Here is a 12,604-nt window from a genome sequence, read left to right as displayed (position 1 = left end):
CAAATGTTCCAGCAAAACAGGACAGATAGGAAACCTCTAGGTGTGACTGCTGTTCTACTCACAGCAGCTTTACATGACCTCTGCAGCTCCGCCTGCTTACATGACCTCTGCAGCTCCGCCTGCTTACATGACCTCTGCAGCTCCGCCTGCTTACATGACCTCTGCAGCTCCGCCTGCTTACAGCTTATTTAAAAAGACCTCCCCACAAAATGGTCAGAACTATGATTGTATACTGGGAGGATCTGTAGGTCAGGTATAGCAGGTTGGGTGAAAGAGGGCACAAAGTCCCATCTCTTCTGAGCCTTTCCAAAAACAGACTTTTACAGACAACAGGAAAAGTGCCAGAACCAGAGAACAATTTATCTTGTGTGTTTTGGTATTTATTTTCTTTAGTCGCAAGTATATTACTAATACAGGTGAAATGTCTTGATTGATACTGTCGAAGTTGAATAATTGAGTGAGACAAGTTAAATTTAAAATTTAATCGCAGCGACGCCATCTTGCGAATGGCCGCAAGACTCCATTTTGGAAATGAGATCACAAGACACCATTTTGTGTGGTCAGCATTAATTCAAGTTATAACCCAGGAGCTAAGAACAGATGGCAATGTTTTTGTTAACCTACCAAGGACAACGGGAAAAAAAAACAGCTTTCTAAGTAGAAGTAAATAAGAAGAGACAATGGGTATTTTTACATACAAATTTGGAATCCCTGGATGCAGATAAAGTATAGTTGTGGCAATTGTAATATAATATCTACACAATTGGATTTGCCTGAATCCTAGACAAGATGGCTCCAAATCCACAGTTTGAGGTGATAATACATTTGCACTTCACACAAGAGTCTGTGAGAACAAAAGAGGTTTTGTTTTCCTTTGAACACCGCAGGTGGGGACCTGCTGACAGAGGGCATGTAGAATTACAACTCTCAGCCATCCACACTGCTGGATGTTCACTTCGTGTATGAGAGATTATGCACTTAAATCTCACCCATTAATAACTAGCGTCCTTACCAAACCCAGAATACCCACACACTACATATTCGCACATAAAGTTCCATTAGCATCAAATTGTATGATTCAAGTTGGTTAAGTTAGTTTAAATGCTAAGAAATAGAGGTTTTTGATATCGAAGGTATTATACATGATAAGCAAGGTATGTTTGGTCTCGTTCTGATGCGTACGCTTTTTACAGAATCCCGGTGTTATCGGTGGAGAGATCACATCATGCAAACTCAAGTTACGGATCGCAGAACTTACAAGCAACAAAATGTTTTAGTTGATGGAATGTTACAGGAGGCGTTACCAGAAAGACACCTACTGTTAGAGGCAGGGAAAGTCTATTTGAAAGAACCTGTTAAAATGTGTCGTTACATATGCTTCTCCTCTGGGAGCCAATGAGATCAGCAGGAAGTTCTCCCTTTGTCCTGTTTCAGTCTGGGGGGGGGGGAATAAATACACGTGTCCAAACACTGGTTTGCCAGTTCATGCTGAATTTTGGGTGAACTGAGGATATCTAGTCAGAAGTATCTCTGGGTCCAGAGGCGCAGCGTATGTATAAGCGAACTTGGTCTGTATTATTTTCTTTTTACGCCTAACTTGTGTATGTATAGATTGCGTGTAACTGACTGTACTTTTACCTGAATAATACTTGTGCGTTGGAACCACAGATTTCCACTCCTGTCTTTATTTGCGGTCATACTGCGTACGCAATTAGCGTTGTGTTTAGAGGTTTATAGGCAGGTTTTGTCTTAGAGGTTTATAGGCAGGTGAATCTTAGAGGTTTATAGGAAGGATTATAGTAAAAGGTTTAATGACGATTTAACAGTGGGGGCTCATCGGTTTATCACACTATCTGATACACGATAACACTTGGTCATTCCTCTCTCAGCAAAAGGGTGGAGGCGCCTTTTGAGAGACGCATTAGTCTTTCATTACCACAGTGTTGCTGAGAGCGTACTGCCGGTTATTGTGTAGAGGAAGCGCTGATTAGAATCCAGGGACAAGAGAGGAAAAAGTTTGTTTTCCTCTGTTGATAGAACCTTGTGTTTAGAGGGGTGCTGCAGTATTTGCGTACGCAGCTAAAACGCATTTTTGCGTACGCAGTAAAAAAAGTAATTATACGCGTGTGTGGTAGTCGCATAATTGTGTATGCGGGCGATCGCACAAATAGCGTATACGCACTTCCGGTCCTGCTGCCACGTGTTTGAACAAAGCCATTGAGGTTTACATTTTTTTTCTATCTACCAATATCTGGGTTAAACGTCTATTTTCTGCGCAGAGAAAAAGTGTGTAACAGTGTGTGTATTGTTGATAGGGGTAATTTATTCCCTAAAGTTAAGGGTACCGTATGATCCTTAAGGGCTAGGTGCAAGGGTTAGCCTAGTCGCTCGGTAAGCAGCTTTACCGTTCTAAACACAGTAGCAGGTGTACATGTTGTCTTTGTTGTATAGAGGTGCGTGAGAGTGGCCGACATACAAACTCTCATAGGTTTGGAAGTTACCTTACTAAAGCTTATCCGGGTGTGGAAGTTGCCTGTTTCAAATCTTATCTAGGTGTTGAAGTTGCCTTACGAAATCTTATCCAGGTGTGTGGGCGCCGCCGACTTAAATCGTTCACAGGTAAGTGAAAGTATCTTGATTGTCTTTCACCAGCTTAAATTTTTATTTAAAAGCGTAGGAGTTGTCTCAGAATGGGAGCCACGCAAACAGTAGAAATGTTAGGCAATGATGTGCTGCTAATGGAGGCTCCAATTGGATCAGCCCGTCGTATTATGCATACTAAGTACGGTACTTATGCAATAAGGTATATGGTTTAATATGACGAAAAAGAGTGTTAGTCCGTTCCCCAGAATTGGTAGTTTTGATAAAAATGTGTTAGACAATGTCCAGCATCACATCAGTATGGTGAGATCCCGAGAGAAAAAGATTAAATATTTTGAATGTTTAAAAATATGGCAGCATGAAGGGGATGCTTGGCTTAAAAATGTGCAAACGACGCAAACTAGCGTCGCAAACGCATTGCCAGAAAATACATCCGCGACGCTGAGTTGCAATACGGGCGAGCGCAAATTGGCGTGCACGGGCGGCAAAGTAGCGTCGTTGAGAGTATTGCCAGCAGTTCACGCTCACCTCCCCCACCTTATGTGGATGGAGGTGCAAGTACGGTTACCAAAAATACCAATAAAAATGTAACAAGTAATTTGTACCCCCTCTTAAGTAACCATAAAGAAAATGTTTATGATGTAGAAGATTAGCCTATTGTAATGTCTGCCATTTCCCATGCTGTGCAAATGATAGATGCTGCATCACCACAATCACGGGTGGTGCCGCCATCTCCATCGGTAACAGCAAGGGAAGTGTTAATACACTCTGCACCCATTGAGGAAGTTGTTAATACCATACGTAGCAGCAGCAGATTAAACCCCCAGCCAGGTAACCAGGTCAGAAGTGGCAACGCTGCCGGTCTGCATCCTATTCGGACAATAACTGTTCCGAATGGAAATGCGGATGCAAACGGTGTAGTGCCCACGAGGGAAGTAGTAATGCATTGTCCATGGACAAGGGCAGAACTAAATTCCATCATAAATGATTTCCCCAATCCCAAAAAGGAACTAGCCAAATGTCAAAGATTTTTGAGAAATTTGGGTAGTTCTCATGAGCCCACTAATAAAGATTGGCGTGTGGTGTTAAGGGCCTGTCTACCACGCAATACCGACGTGACAAAATTTATCACGGACTGTGTATTGGATGGCGACGTTCCCTTAACAGACCAAGTAAACCAAGATAACATTTCCAGCATTGTGACTCAATTGGGTGTATATTTTCCAGTAGTAGTTAACTGGAACAAAATCTTCACAATCAAACAAAAGGAAAGTGAAACTGCAGAAGAATATTGCAACCGGGCTCTGCAGGCTATCACCCAGTACACTGGGATAGAAGAGATTAAAGATAGCATTCACCACAGGGGAATGATAGTCACGATATTAATGGATGGTTTAAAAGAGAATTTAAAAACTCGGGTTCAGACCTCACAGCCTGGCTGGCGGGGACTTACAATAGATAACCTCATAGAGTCTGCCATAGAACATGACAAAAACATCTCAAAAAAGAGGGAGACCCAGAGCGAAAAATTAATGGCTGTCAGTATACAAGCTCTGGAGAGAATGACGTTAACATCACAGCCAACAGACACGCTTGCACTTGCACACACACTCATGTCAGAACAAGTTGCTCTCACTAACCCCACTCAACAACAAACACAACTCTATCCCACTAACCAAATGCAACCACAAGTCCCAGGATATCCACCCACTTCTTTTCCCCCACAATACCCTTACCCTCCCTATCCTTACCCATATCCACCACCTTTGCCCTCTGCTCAAACTCCACAACAACACATGCTTTCACCTGAATCACGGACATGTTTTAATTGCAAACAAACAGGACACTTAAGTAGAAACTGCACAGTAAAAAGAGTATGGACCCCACACCAAGGGAAACCTGGACATCCCCATAAGGGATATGGACAGAGACCAGCAAACACCAGCTTCAATTGTAGCCGTAAATGCTTTATTGGAGAATGGTAGCCAACGCTAGGGGTCAGGTCATACCTGTAGTCTACAGATAGTCAGGTTAACGGGAAGTACTAGGGAAGAACCGGTCTTGATGGTTGATGTAGCTGGTACTGAATATCCTTTTCTTGTAGACACAGGGGCGACCAAGTCAGTGATGAAATCTCCCGTTAATTTACAGGTGACCAACGAGACAATACCAACAATGGGTGTGACAGGTAAAGTGGAACGTTATCCTTTAACCAGACCCGCAGAGGTTAGTATTGGGCCGTTGCATACCAGACATTCGTTTCTTCTGGCTGCCGCGGCTCCTACTAACCTGCTGGGCAGAGACTTGTTATGTAAAATGGGATGTGTCATATATTGCACCCCTGATGGTGTATATTTAGATATCCCAGAGAGAATGGTATACGAGGTGCGGGATATGTTAGACACCCCACAAAGGATAATGTACCACTCTAGAGTTTTAAAAGAAAATCCATCACAAGTAGATGAAATGTTGTCCCAAAATCCAGATTCCCTTTGGACAAAAGGATGGACAGGACACTGGATTAATGGCAAACGTAAGCCCGGTAATGGTAAACATAAAAAGCGGTAGGCAAGCTCCAAAAATTCCCCAGTACCCACTAAAACAGGAAGTAGAACTAGGGGTGTTTCCAATAATCGAGCGATTATTGCAACAAGGAATTTTAGTTCATACAGCTAGTGTAGCCAACAGTCCCATCTTTCCAGTAAAGGAAGAGTGGTGGGAGGGGTTATAGGCTGGTGCAAGACCTTAGAGGTGTTAATAAGGTAGTAGAGAGCCAATTCCCTGTAGTGCCAAATCCAGCTGTCATCCTGATGCAGATCCCACCAAATGCAACCAATTTCACGGTCATTGACCTCTGTTCTGCTTCCTTCTCTGTGCCTCTCCATCTTGACTGTCAGTACCTATTCGCATTCACATACAGAGGTGTGCAATATACATGGACACGATTACCCCAAGGTTTCATAGACAGCCCCAGTATTTTCTCCCAGGCATTGCATGACTATTTACAAGCTTTTCAACCTGCCAATGGATCAGTTCTAATTCAATATGTGGACGATTTATTGCTATGTTCTGACTCTTTTATGTCATGTGTGAATGATACTAAACTTTTGTTACTTCATCTCTCGCAAACAGGACACAAAGTGGCTAAGGACAAGTTACAGCCGTGCCAGCCCAGAGTAAAATATTTGGGACACTGCCTAACCCAGGGGTTACGACATCTCACAAATGATAGAATCCAGGCCATACAAAACATGACACTGCCGCAGAATCAACAGCAAATTCGTACCTTCTTGGGAATGTGTGGATATTGTCGAATGTGGATCCCAGGTTTTTCTATTTTGGCCTTGCCTTTACAGGAACTAGTCTCTTCCTCAAAGCCCGATCTTGTCACACACACTGAGGAATCAGAACAGGCTTTTCTTAATCTTAAGGATAGCCTGACAAAAGCTCCTGCATTGGGAATACCCGATTATGAAAAACCTTTTGATTTATATTGTACGGAAGCCGATGGTTGTGCTGCAGGTGTCCTTACACAAAAACATGGTGATGCCAGTAGGCCCGTAGCATACTACAGTGCCCAATTGGACACGGTAGCAAGATCACTCCCTACCTGTTTGAGAAGTGTAGCAGCTACCGCTTTATTGGTGAGTAAAAGTGAGGACGTAGTATTGGGCCATGATATGATTGTCTACACTCCCCATGCTGTATCTGCTCTGTTGAACTCAGCTCAAACCAGACATGTCTCCTCAGCTAGGTTCACCAAATGGGAACTAGCCCTAATCGCCCCTGCAAATATTACAGTTAAACATTGCAGTACGCTGAATCCAGCAACATACCTACCATATGTACAACATGATGTACAAAGGGTGGAAGGAGAGGAGTTGCTGGCGGGAGGTGAGTTCAGCAGACATGATGACACCCACGATTGTATGACATATCTGAATCAGACCTTTACTGCTAGACCTGACATACATGACACACCTTTATAGAATGTGGATGTGACTTTCTATACGGATGGGAGTTGTCATAGACAAACAGACACAGGTGAATTATGTACAGGTTATGCTGTTGTAGATGACACAGACATCATGGAAGCTAAACCTCTCGGTCCTCCTCACTCAGCCCAGGTGGCAGAGTTAGTAGCACTGACTAGAGCATGTGAACTGGCAGCAGGCAAATCTGCTAACATTTACACTGACTCGAGGTACGCGTTCGGGGTGGTGCACGATTTTGGGGCTCTATGGCGTCTGAGGAATTTTATGACAGCAGCAGGCACACCAGTTGCACACTCCCGACACATAACACATCTCTTAGAAGCAATCCAACTGCCCAAAGCAGTGGCAGTAATTAAATGCAAAGCCCACACATGTGAGGATGACCCAGTGTCACTGGGCAACAACAGAGCTGACGAAGCTGCAAAATGGGCAGCGGGGTTAAAAATGCCTTCCCCAATTGAAACAATTATGTCATTCCAAACCATTGATATGCTGAAATTAATTGAGATGCAACATTTGTGTTCAATTCAGGAAAAATCCATATGGAAGTCCAAGGGGTGTGGGTAAGAGTCCTCCGGGCTCTGGAGGGACGGACATGTTAAGCCAGTAGCCCCCAAGGCATATTACCCCAGCCTGGCTGAAGCAGCACACAGTCTGACTCACCTGGGTAAACAGGGCATGTGCAAGTTGGTGAGGGCATACTGGTGCGCACTAGGGTTTTCTTCACAAGCAGAGAAGATAGCAATGTCCTGTCTGATCTGCTTGAGAAAGAACATAGGGAAAGCGATCCCTACCGAACTGTCCCACATTCCACCGACTGATGGACCTTTCCAGGTGATACAAATTGATTTCATCCAATTACCACCCTGCAGGAACCTTAAGTATGTATTAGTGTGCACAGACGTATTCTCTAACTGGGTTGAGGCCTACCCAGCAGCCACTAATACTGCTGCATTTACTGCCAAGAAAATAGTTCAGGAATTTGTATGCAGGTACGGTATCCCTAGAATCATCGAAAGTGATAGGGGTACCCATTTCACAGGTGATGTTTTCCAAAATATGTGTAAGCTGATGGGTATTAATAGCCGACTTCACACCCCCTACCGACCGCAAGCCAGTGCCAAGGTAGAGAGGATGAACGGGACTATTAAAAATAAGCTAAGTAAAATCATGGCGGAGACTGGACTAGGATGGCCAGAAACTTTACCTTTGGTCCTACGTAGTATAAGGACCACTCCTAGATTTCCTCTGAATCTGTCCCCATTTGAAATATTGTTTGGTAGACAACCTCATTTGATTATAAGTTCACAGGAAGATCTAAAAGGTAACAATGAGGTAACATTGATATAAGGTACTTCACAGAGTAAGCAGTTAAAGCAACAGCAGCAGAAACTGAAATTGTTGTCCCATGATATGCCTGAAATGAACTGCCATGATGTTGAACCAGTAGAATATGTAACGATCCGAAATTTCTTACGTTCAGGTTGTTTGACTGATCGGTGGGAAGGTCCGTACCAGGTGCTGCTGACGAGTACTACATCTTTGAAGGTGGCCGAGAGAGATACCTGGGTCCATTCCACTCACTGCAAAAAGGTCAATCAACCGGTGGAGAAACAATTCGGAGACAAAGCTGATAGTGTGGATCTGTCGCTCGCGAGCTTGTTCCGGGAGGATTGAAAAGGTTGTAGTGAGATACCTGAACTGAGAGAAATTTGCAGGTCTTGTTGTGACAATGGACGGGCCTGCTGTGTTCATTTTCATATTCTCTTTCAGAGTGTTCACCATCCTGGTCGGTTCGGGAATATCCAGTTTCTGTGATGGAGGACCAATTGAGGAAACGGGAACTGATGGCAGTGCTGATGGAGTGGAGAGAGGAGGAGTGCAATGCCAATCAGGGGAGTGTCTGACTTATCTTAGTACTGTTATTGTTAAGAGAGCTGTCATTCCAGATACTCGGGGAAGGTGTGGAGGGTTATCGTCTGAAGATTCCTGTATTTGTGAGTTTTGTGGGTCCCTAGTTGATGAAAACTGTATTCAACAGTGCCAACCTAAATATAATCCGTACTGGGGAGGGTATCCTTTAGAGGATTACCACAGCATGGTAGGCAAAGTGTTAAATCAAACCGATTGCTGGGTGTGTTCACATGTGCCACAGGGACAGCATAATGTAGGGTTGGTGCCATTTCCGCTGAATATCACGGAAATTTTAGAATTACAAAAAGGGAAAACAGTGGATGGAAAATTCCTCTCATCCAAACCACCTCATTTCAAACTATCAATTTCAAGTAGATAAATCACTTTTGTGCCTAAACATAACCAACAATAAACCCGGAGGTTGGGAAGTGACGGGGAATAATCAGACGATGACCTTCTCACAAAGAGCTGATAATGAGTCCATAAACTATGATCTGTTACGCACAATTAAATCAAGTGGGAAATATTTTAGGTACCGGTATACATTGAGTTCCACCAAAGAAATGATTGGTAAAGTACCAGATGGTTATTGTGCTAAAATAATACAACCAGAAACTTGCATACACTAGATGGAAGAACCTGAGATAGGATAGGTTTGCAAGAGAAATGTGTTTAATGATAATGATGCATACCATTCCTTATATTCTCCCTGATAATGTATATTTTATATGTGGAAGAAAAGCGTATAAATGGCTCTCCCCGAGTTCCGAAGGTTTGTGTTATCTGGGAAGAGTAGTCCCAGAAGTTATGACCCTCACACATGTTGAAATGTTGGGAATACATAAAAACACACCGTCACCATATCTTCACACACAATATGAGCACAGAGGCAAGAGAAATATGATACCTGGTGATATGCATAAAGCCGCTCAGTTAATCAGTGAGACAACTGGCTTCCAAGTTTTAGTCGCCCTGGATCCCACCAGAATTGCTAGGGGTACATTAAATTTTAGATATATCCAGGAACTTGCTAAATTAATAGATAATATCACCGAGATGTACGATGACACATTCAGGTACACAGGGAGAGAACTGCAAGCGTACAAGAAAGAACTAGTGCAACACAGGCTAGTGTTGAACTATTTAACTGCTGTTACTGGAGGGTATTGCGTAACGTTAGCCACCCAATTTGGAGTAAAGTGTTGCACCTATGTCACCAATGATACCAGCGACCCTAAGGAGGTGATAGACCAGAAGATGGATGAGATTCTGCAGCTAAAGTGGGAATTTCGTAAGAACCATAATGCATCAGTGGCTGAAGCAGGGGAAAAGATAGAAGGATGGGTGTCATGGCTGAACCTAGTGAAATGGTTCTCGGGTCTAGGAGAGTGGGTCCAGGAAGTGGTCGCCAGCGTAGGCAAATTCTTGATCCTTATACTGATTGTCATCATAGTAATTGGCATATGCGTCCGGTGTGTTCCTATTGTGTTGAAGTGTGGAAAATGTGAAAACAGAGTGAAACGAAGGGATGAAACTATGATGGTGGTCAGAAATGATAATATGTATACCGAGGTAGATACAGAACTGCACTACAATCCTGAGCTAGGAAGTACCATCATTTAAATGTATAATATTTAGACATGCATAGACGATATTATTGAAATGTTATTTATAAAACACCCAGACAATGTGAAGTCTCAAATTCCCCTTCAAAACTACTGTTATAAGACTGGTGCATTCCCACACCTGTCACATGATCTCCCAAGATCCGCGGTGTGCGTATAATAGTAGTTTTATGCCCCCGCCTAGAGACACATTGTTGATGGATTAAGAACCACCTTGTGCCATCCCATGATAACACTAAATATTATATGAATGTAAGCCCAAAATAAATTTTTATAGCAGATTGTGATAGCATGTTGTTTGCTATCAAAGGGTGGACTGTCGAAGTTGAATAATTGAGTGAGACAAGTTCAGTTTAAAATTTAATCGCAGCGACGCCATCTTGCGAATGGCCTCAAGACTCCATTTTGGAAATGAGATCACAAGACACCATTTTGTGTGGTCAGCATTAATTCAAGTTATAACCCAGGAGCTAAGAACAGATGGCAATGTTTTTGTTAACCTACCAAGGACAACGGGAAAAAAAAAACAGCTTTCTAAGTAGAAGTAAATAAGAAGAGACAATGGGTATTTTTACATACAAATTGGGAATCCCTGGATGCAGATAAAGTATAGTTGTGGCAATTGTAATATAATATCTACACAATTGGATTTGCCTGAATCCTAGACAAGATGGCTCCAAATCCACAGTTTGAGGTGATAATACATTTGCACTTCACACAAGAGTCTGTGAGAACAAAAGAGGTTTTGTTTTCCTTTGAACACCGCAGGTGGGGGCCTGCTGACAGAGGGCATGTAGAATTACAACTCTCAGCCATCCACACTGCTGGATGTTCACTTCGTGTATGAGAGATTATGCACTTAAATCTCACCCATTAATAACTAGCGTCCTTACCAAACCCCGAATACCCACACACTACATATTCGCACATAAAGTTCCATTAGCATCAAATTGTATGATTCAAGTTGGTTAAGTTAGTTTAAATGCTAAGAAATAGAGGTTTTTGATATCTAAGGTATTATACATGATAAGCAAGGTATGTTTGGTCTCGTTCTGATGCGTACGCTTTTTACAGAATCCCGGTGTTATCGGTGGAGAGATTGCATCATGCAAACTCAAGTTACGGATTGCAGAACTTACAAGCAACAAAATGTTTTAGTTGATGGAATGTTACAGGAGGCGTTACCAGAAAGACTCCTACTGTTAGAGGCAGGGAAAGTCTATTTGAAAGAACCTGTTAAATGTGTCGTTACATATGCTTCTCCTCTGGGAACCAATGAGATCAGCAGGAAGTTCTCCCTTTGTCCTGTTTCAGTCTGGGGGGGGGGAATAAATACACGTGTCCAAACACTGGTTTGCCAGTCCATGCTGAATTTTGGGTGAACTGAGGATATCTAGTCAGAAGTCTATCTCTGGGTCCAGAGGCGCAGCATATGTATAACCGAACTTGGTCTGTATTATTTCCTTTTTACGCCTAACTTGTATATGTATAGATTGCGTGTAACTGACTGTACTTTTACCTGAATAATACTTGTGCGTTGGAACCACAGATTTCCACTCCTGTCTTTATTTGCGGTCATACTGTGTACGCAATTAGCGTTGTGTTTAGAGGTTTATAGGCAGGTTTTGCCTTAGAGGTTTATAGGAAGGATTATAGTAAATGGTTTAATGTCGATTTAACAATACCAATAGATGGGTTTTGTCCTTTAGCCTAAGTGCCCCCTTAAGGGTAGGGGCATATGGCACACTCTTTCAAATGTGAATGTTACCATGTCGGTCAAGACAACATCGGTGTTACATGTCCTTAAAGTTTCCAGGAGCATGGGTAAAGTAAAGTAAATGTAGCTATTTGTCTCAATGGGATGCAGCTTCTTTAAAAGAAACATATGCATGTGGCTAGCTGTGCCTTTCTTTTACATCCAGTTGGTGTATCTTGTACAAGTAGTTTAAATGTATTTTTCTGGTGTTTCGAGTGTGTACAAGCCTCATCTATTAAACTTTAGTTATAGGGAGCCACATGTGGTCCGCAGCGCCGTAGAGAGGGTAACCAATAAAACAGTACAGGGTAAATAGTACATTACAGTAACAACAAATACCAAATAGCCCTACACTCACAACCAGACAAGGGGTACAGGGGAAAGTACACCTGTACACATTAGTGTGGGCACAGCTAACAGGTTTAGAGCCGCTAAAGGTGGGAAGGGAGCGAGGCAGTGGTGCCTGGGGCAGTGAACCCAATGAGGTAGTGTGGTGTTTAACTGGTGTGCAAGAGCAGTAGGTAGTGATAACCTAAGGGAGGAGGACCCTGCTTGTAGGAACTTACAATCCGAAAGGGAAGGTGGAGACAAACGGAAGACACATGGAGTGAGCCAGTGTAAGGGGAGCTAAGGGCAGGAGTGAGAATAGGGGAGATGGAGGAGTTAGGAAGGTGAGGTAAGCTATGTGGTGACAAGGTTAGGTGGTGGGCAGA

The 12,604-nt window shown here is 42.9% G+C and overlaps 1 protein-coding gene across 3 annotated transcripts in view; it reads right to left on the bottom strand.

Moving 5' to 3' along the window:
* Positions 1-12,604, bottom strand: part of TARBP2 (TARBP2 subunit of RISC loading complex) — a 58,619-nt gene that overhangs the window by 18,335 nt on the left and 27,680 nt on the right. The gene's annotated exons all lie outside the window — the stretch shown is intronic.

This window comes from Taudactylus pleione, unplaced genomic scaffold (genome assembly GCF_031769625.1).
Source record: "Taudactylus pleione unplaced genomic scaffold, aTauple2 ptg000089l, whole genome shotgun sequence".
NCBI lineage: Eukaryota > Metazoa > Chordata > Amphibia > Anura > Myobatrachidae > Taudactylus > Taudactylus pleione.
Note: the sequence above shows the minus strand (reverse complement) of the source record. Positions and strands in the feature narration are given on the sequence as shown.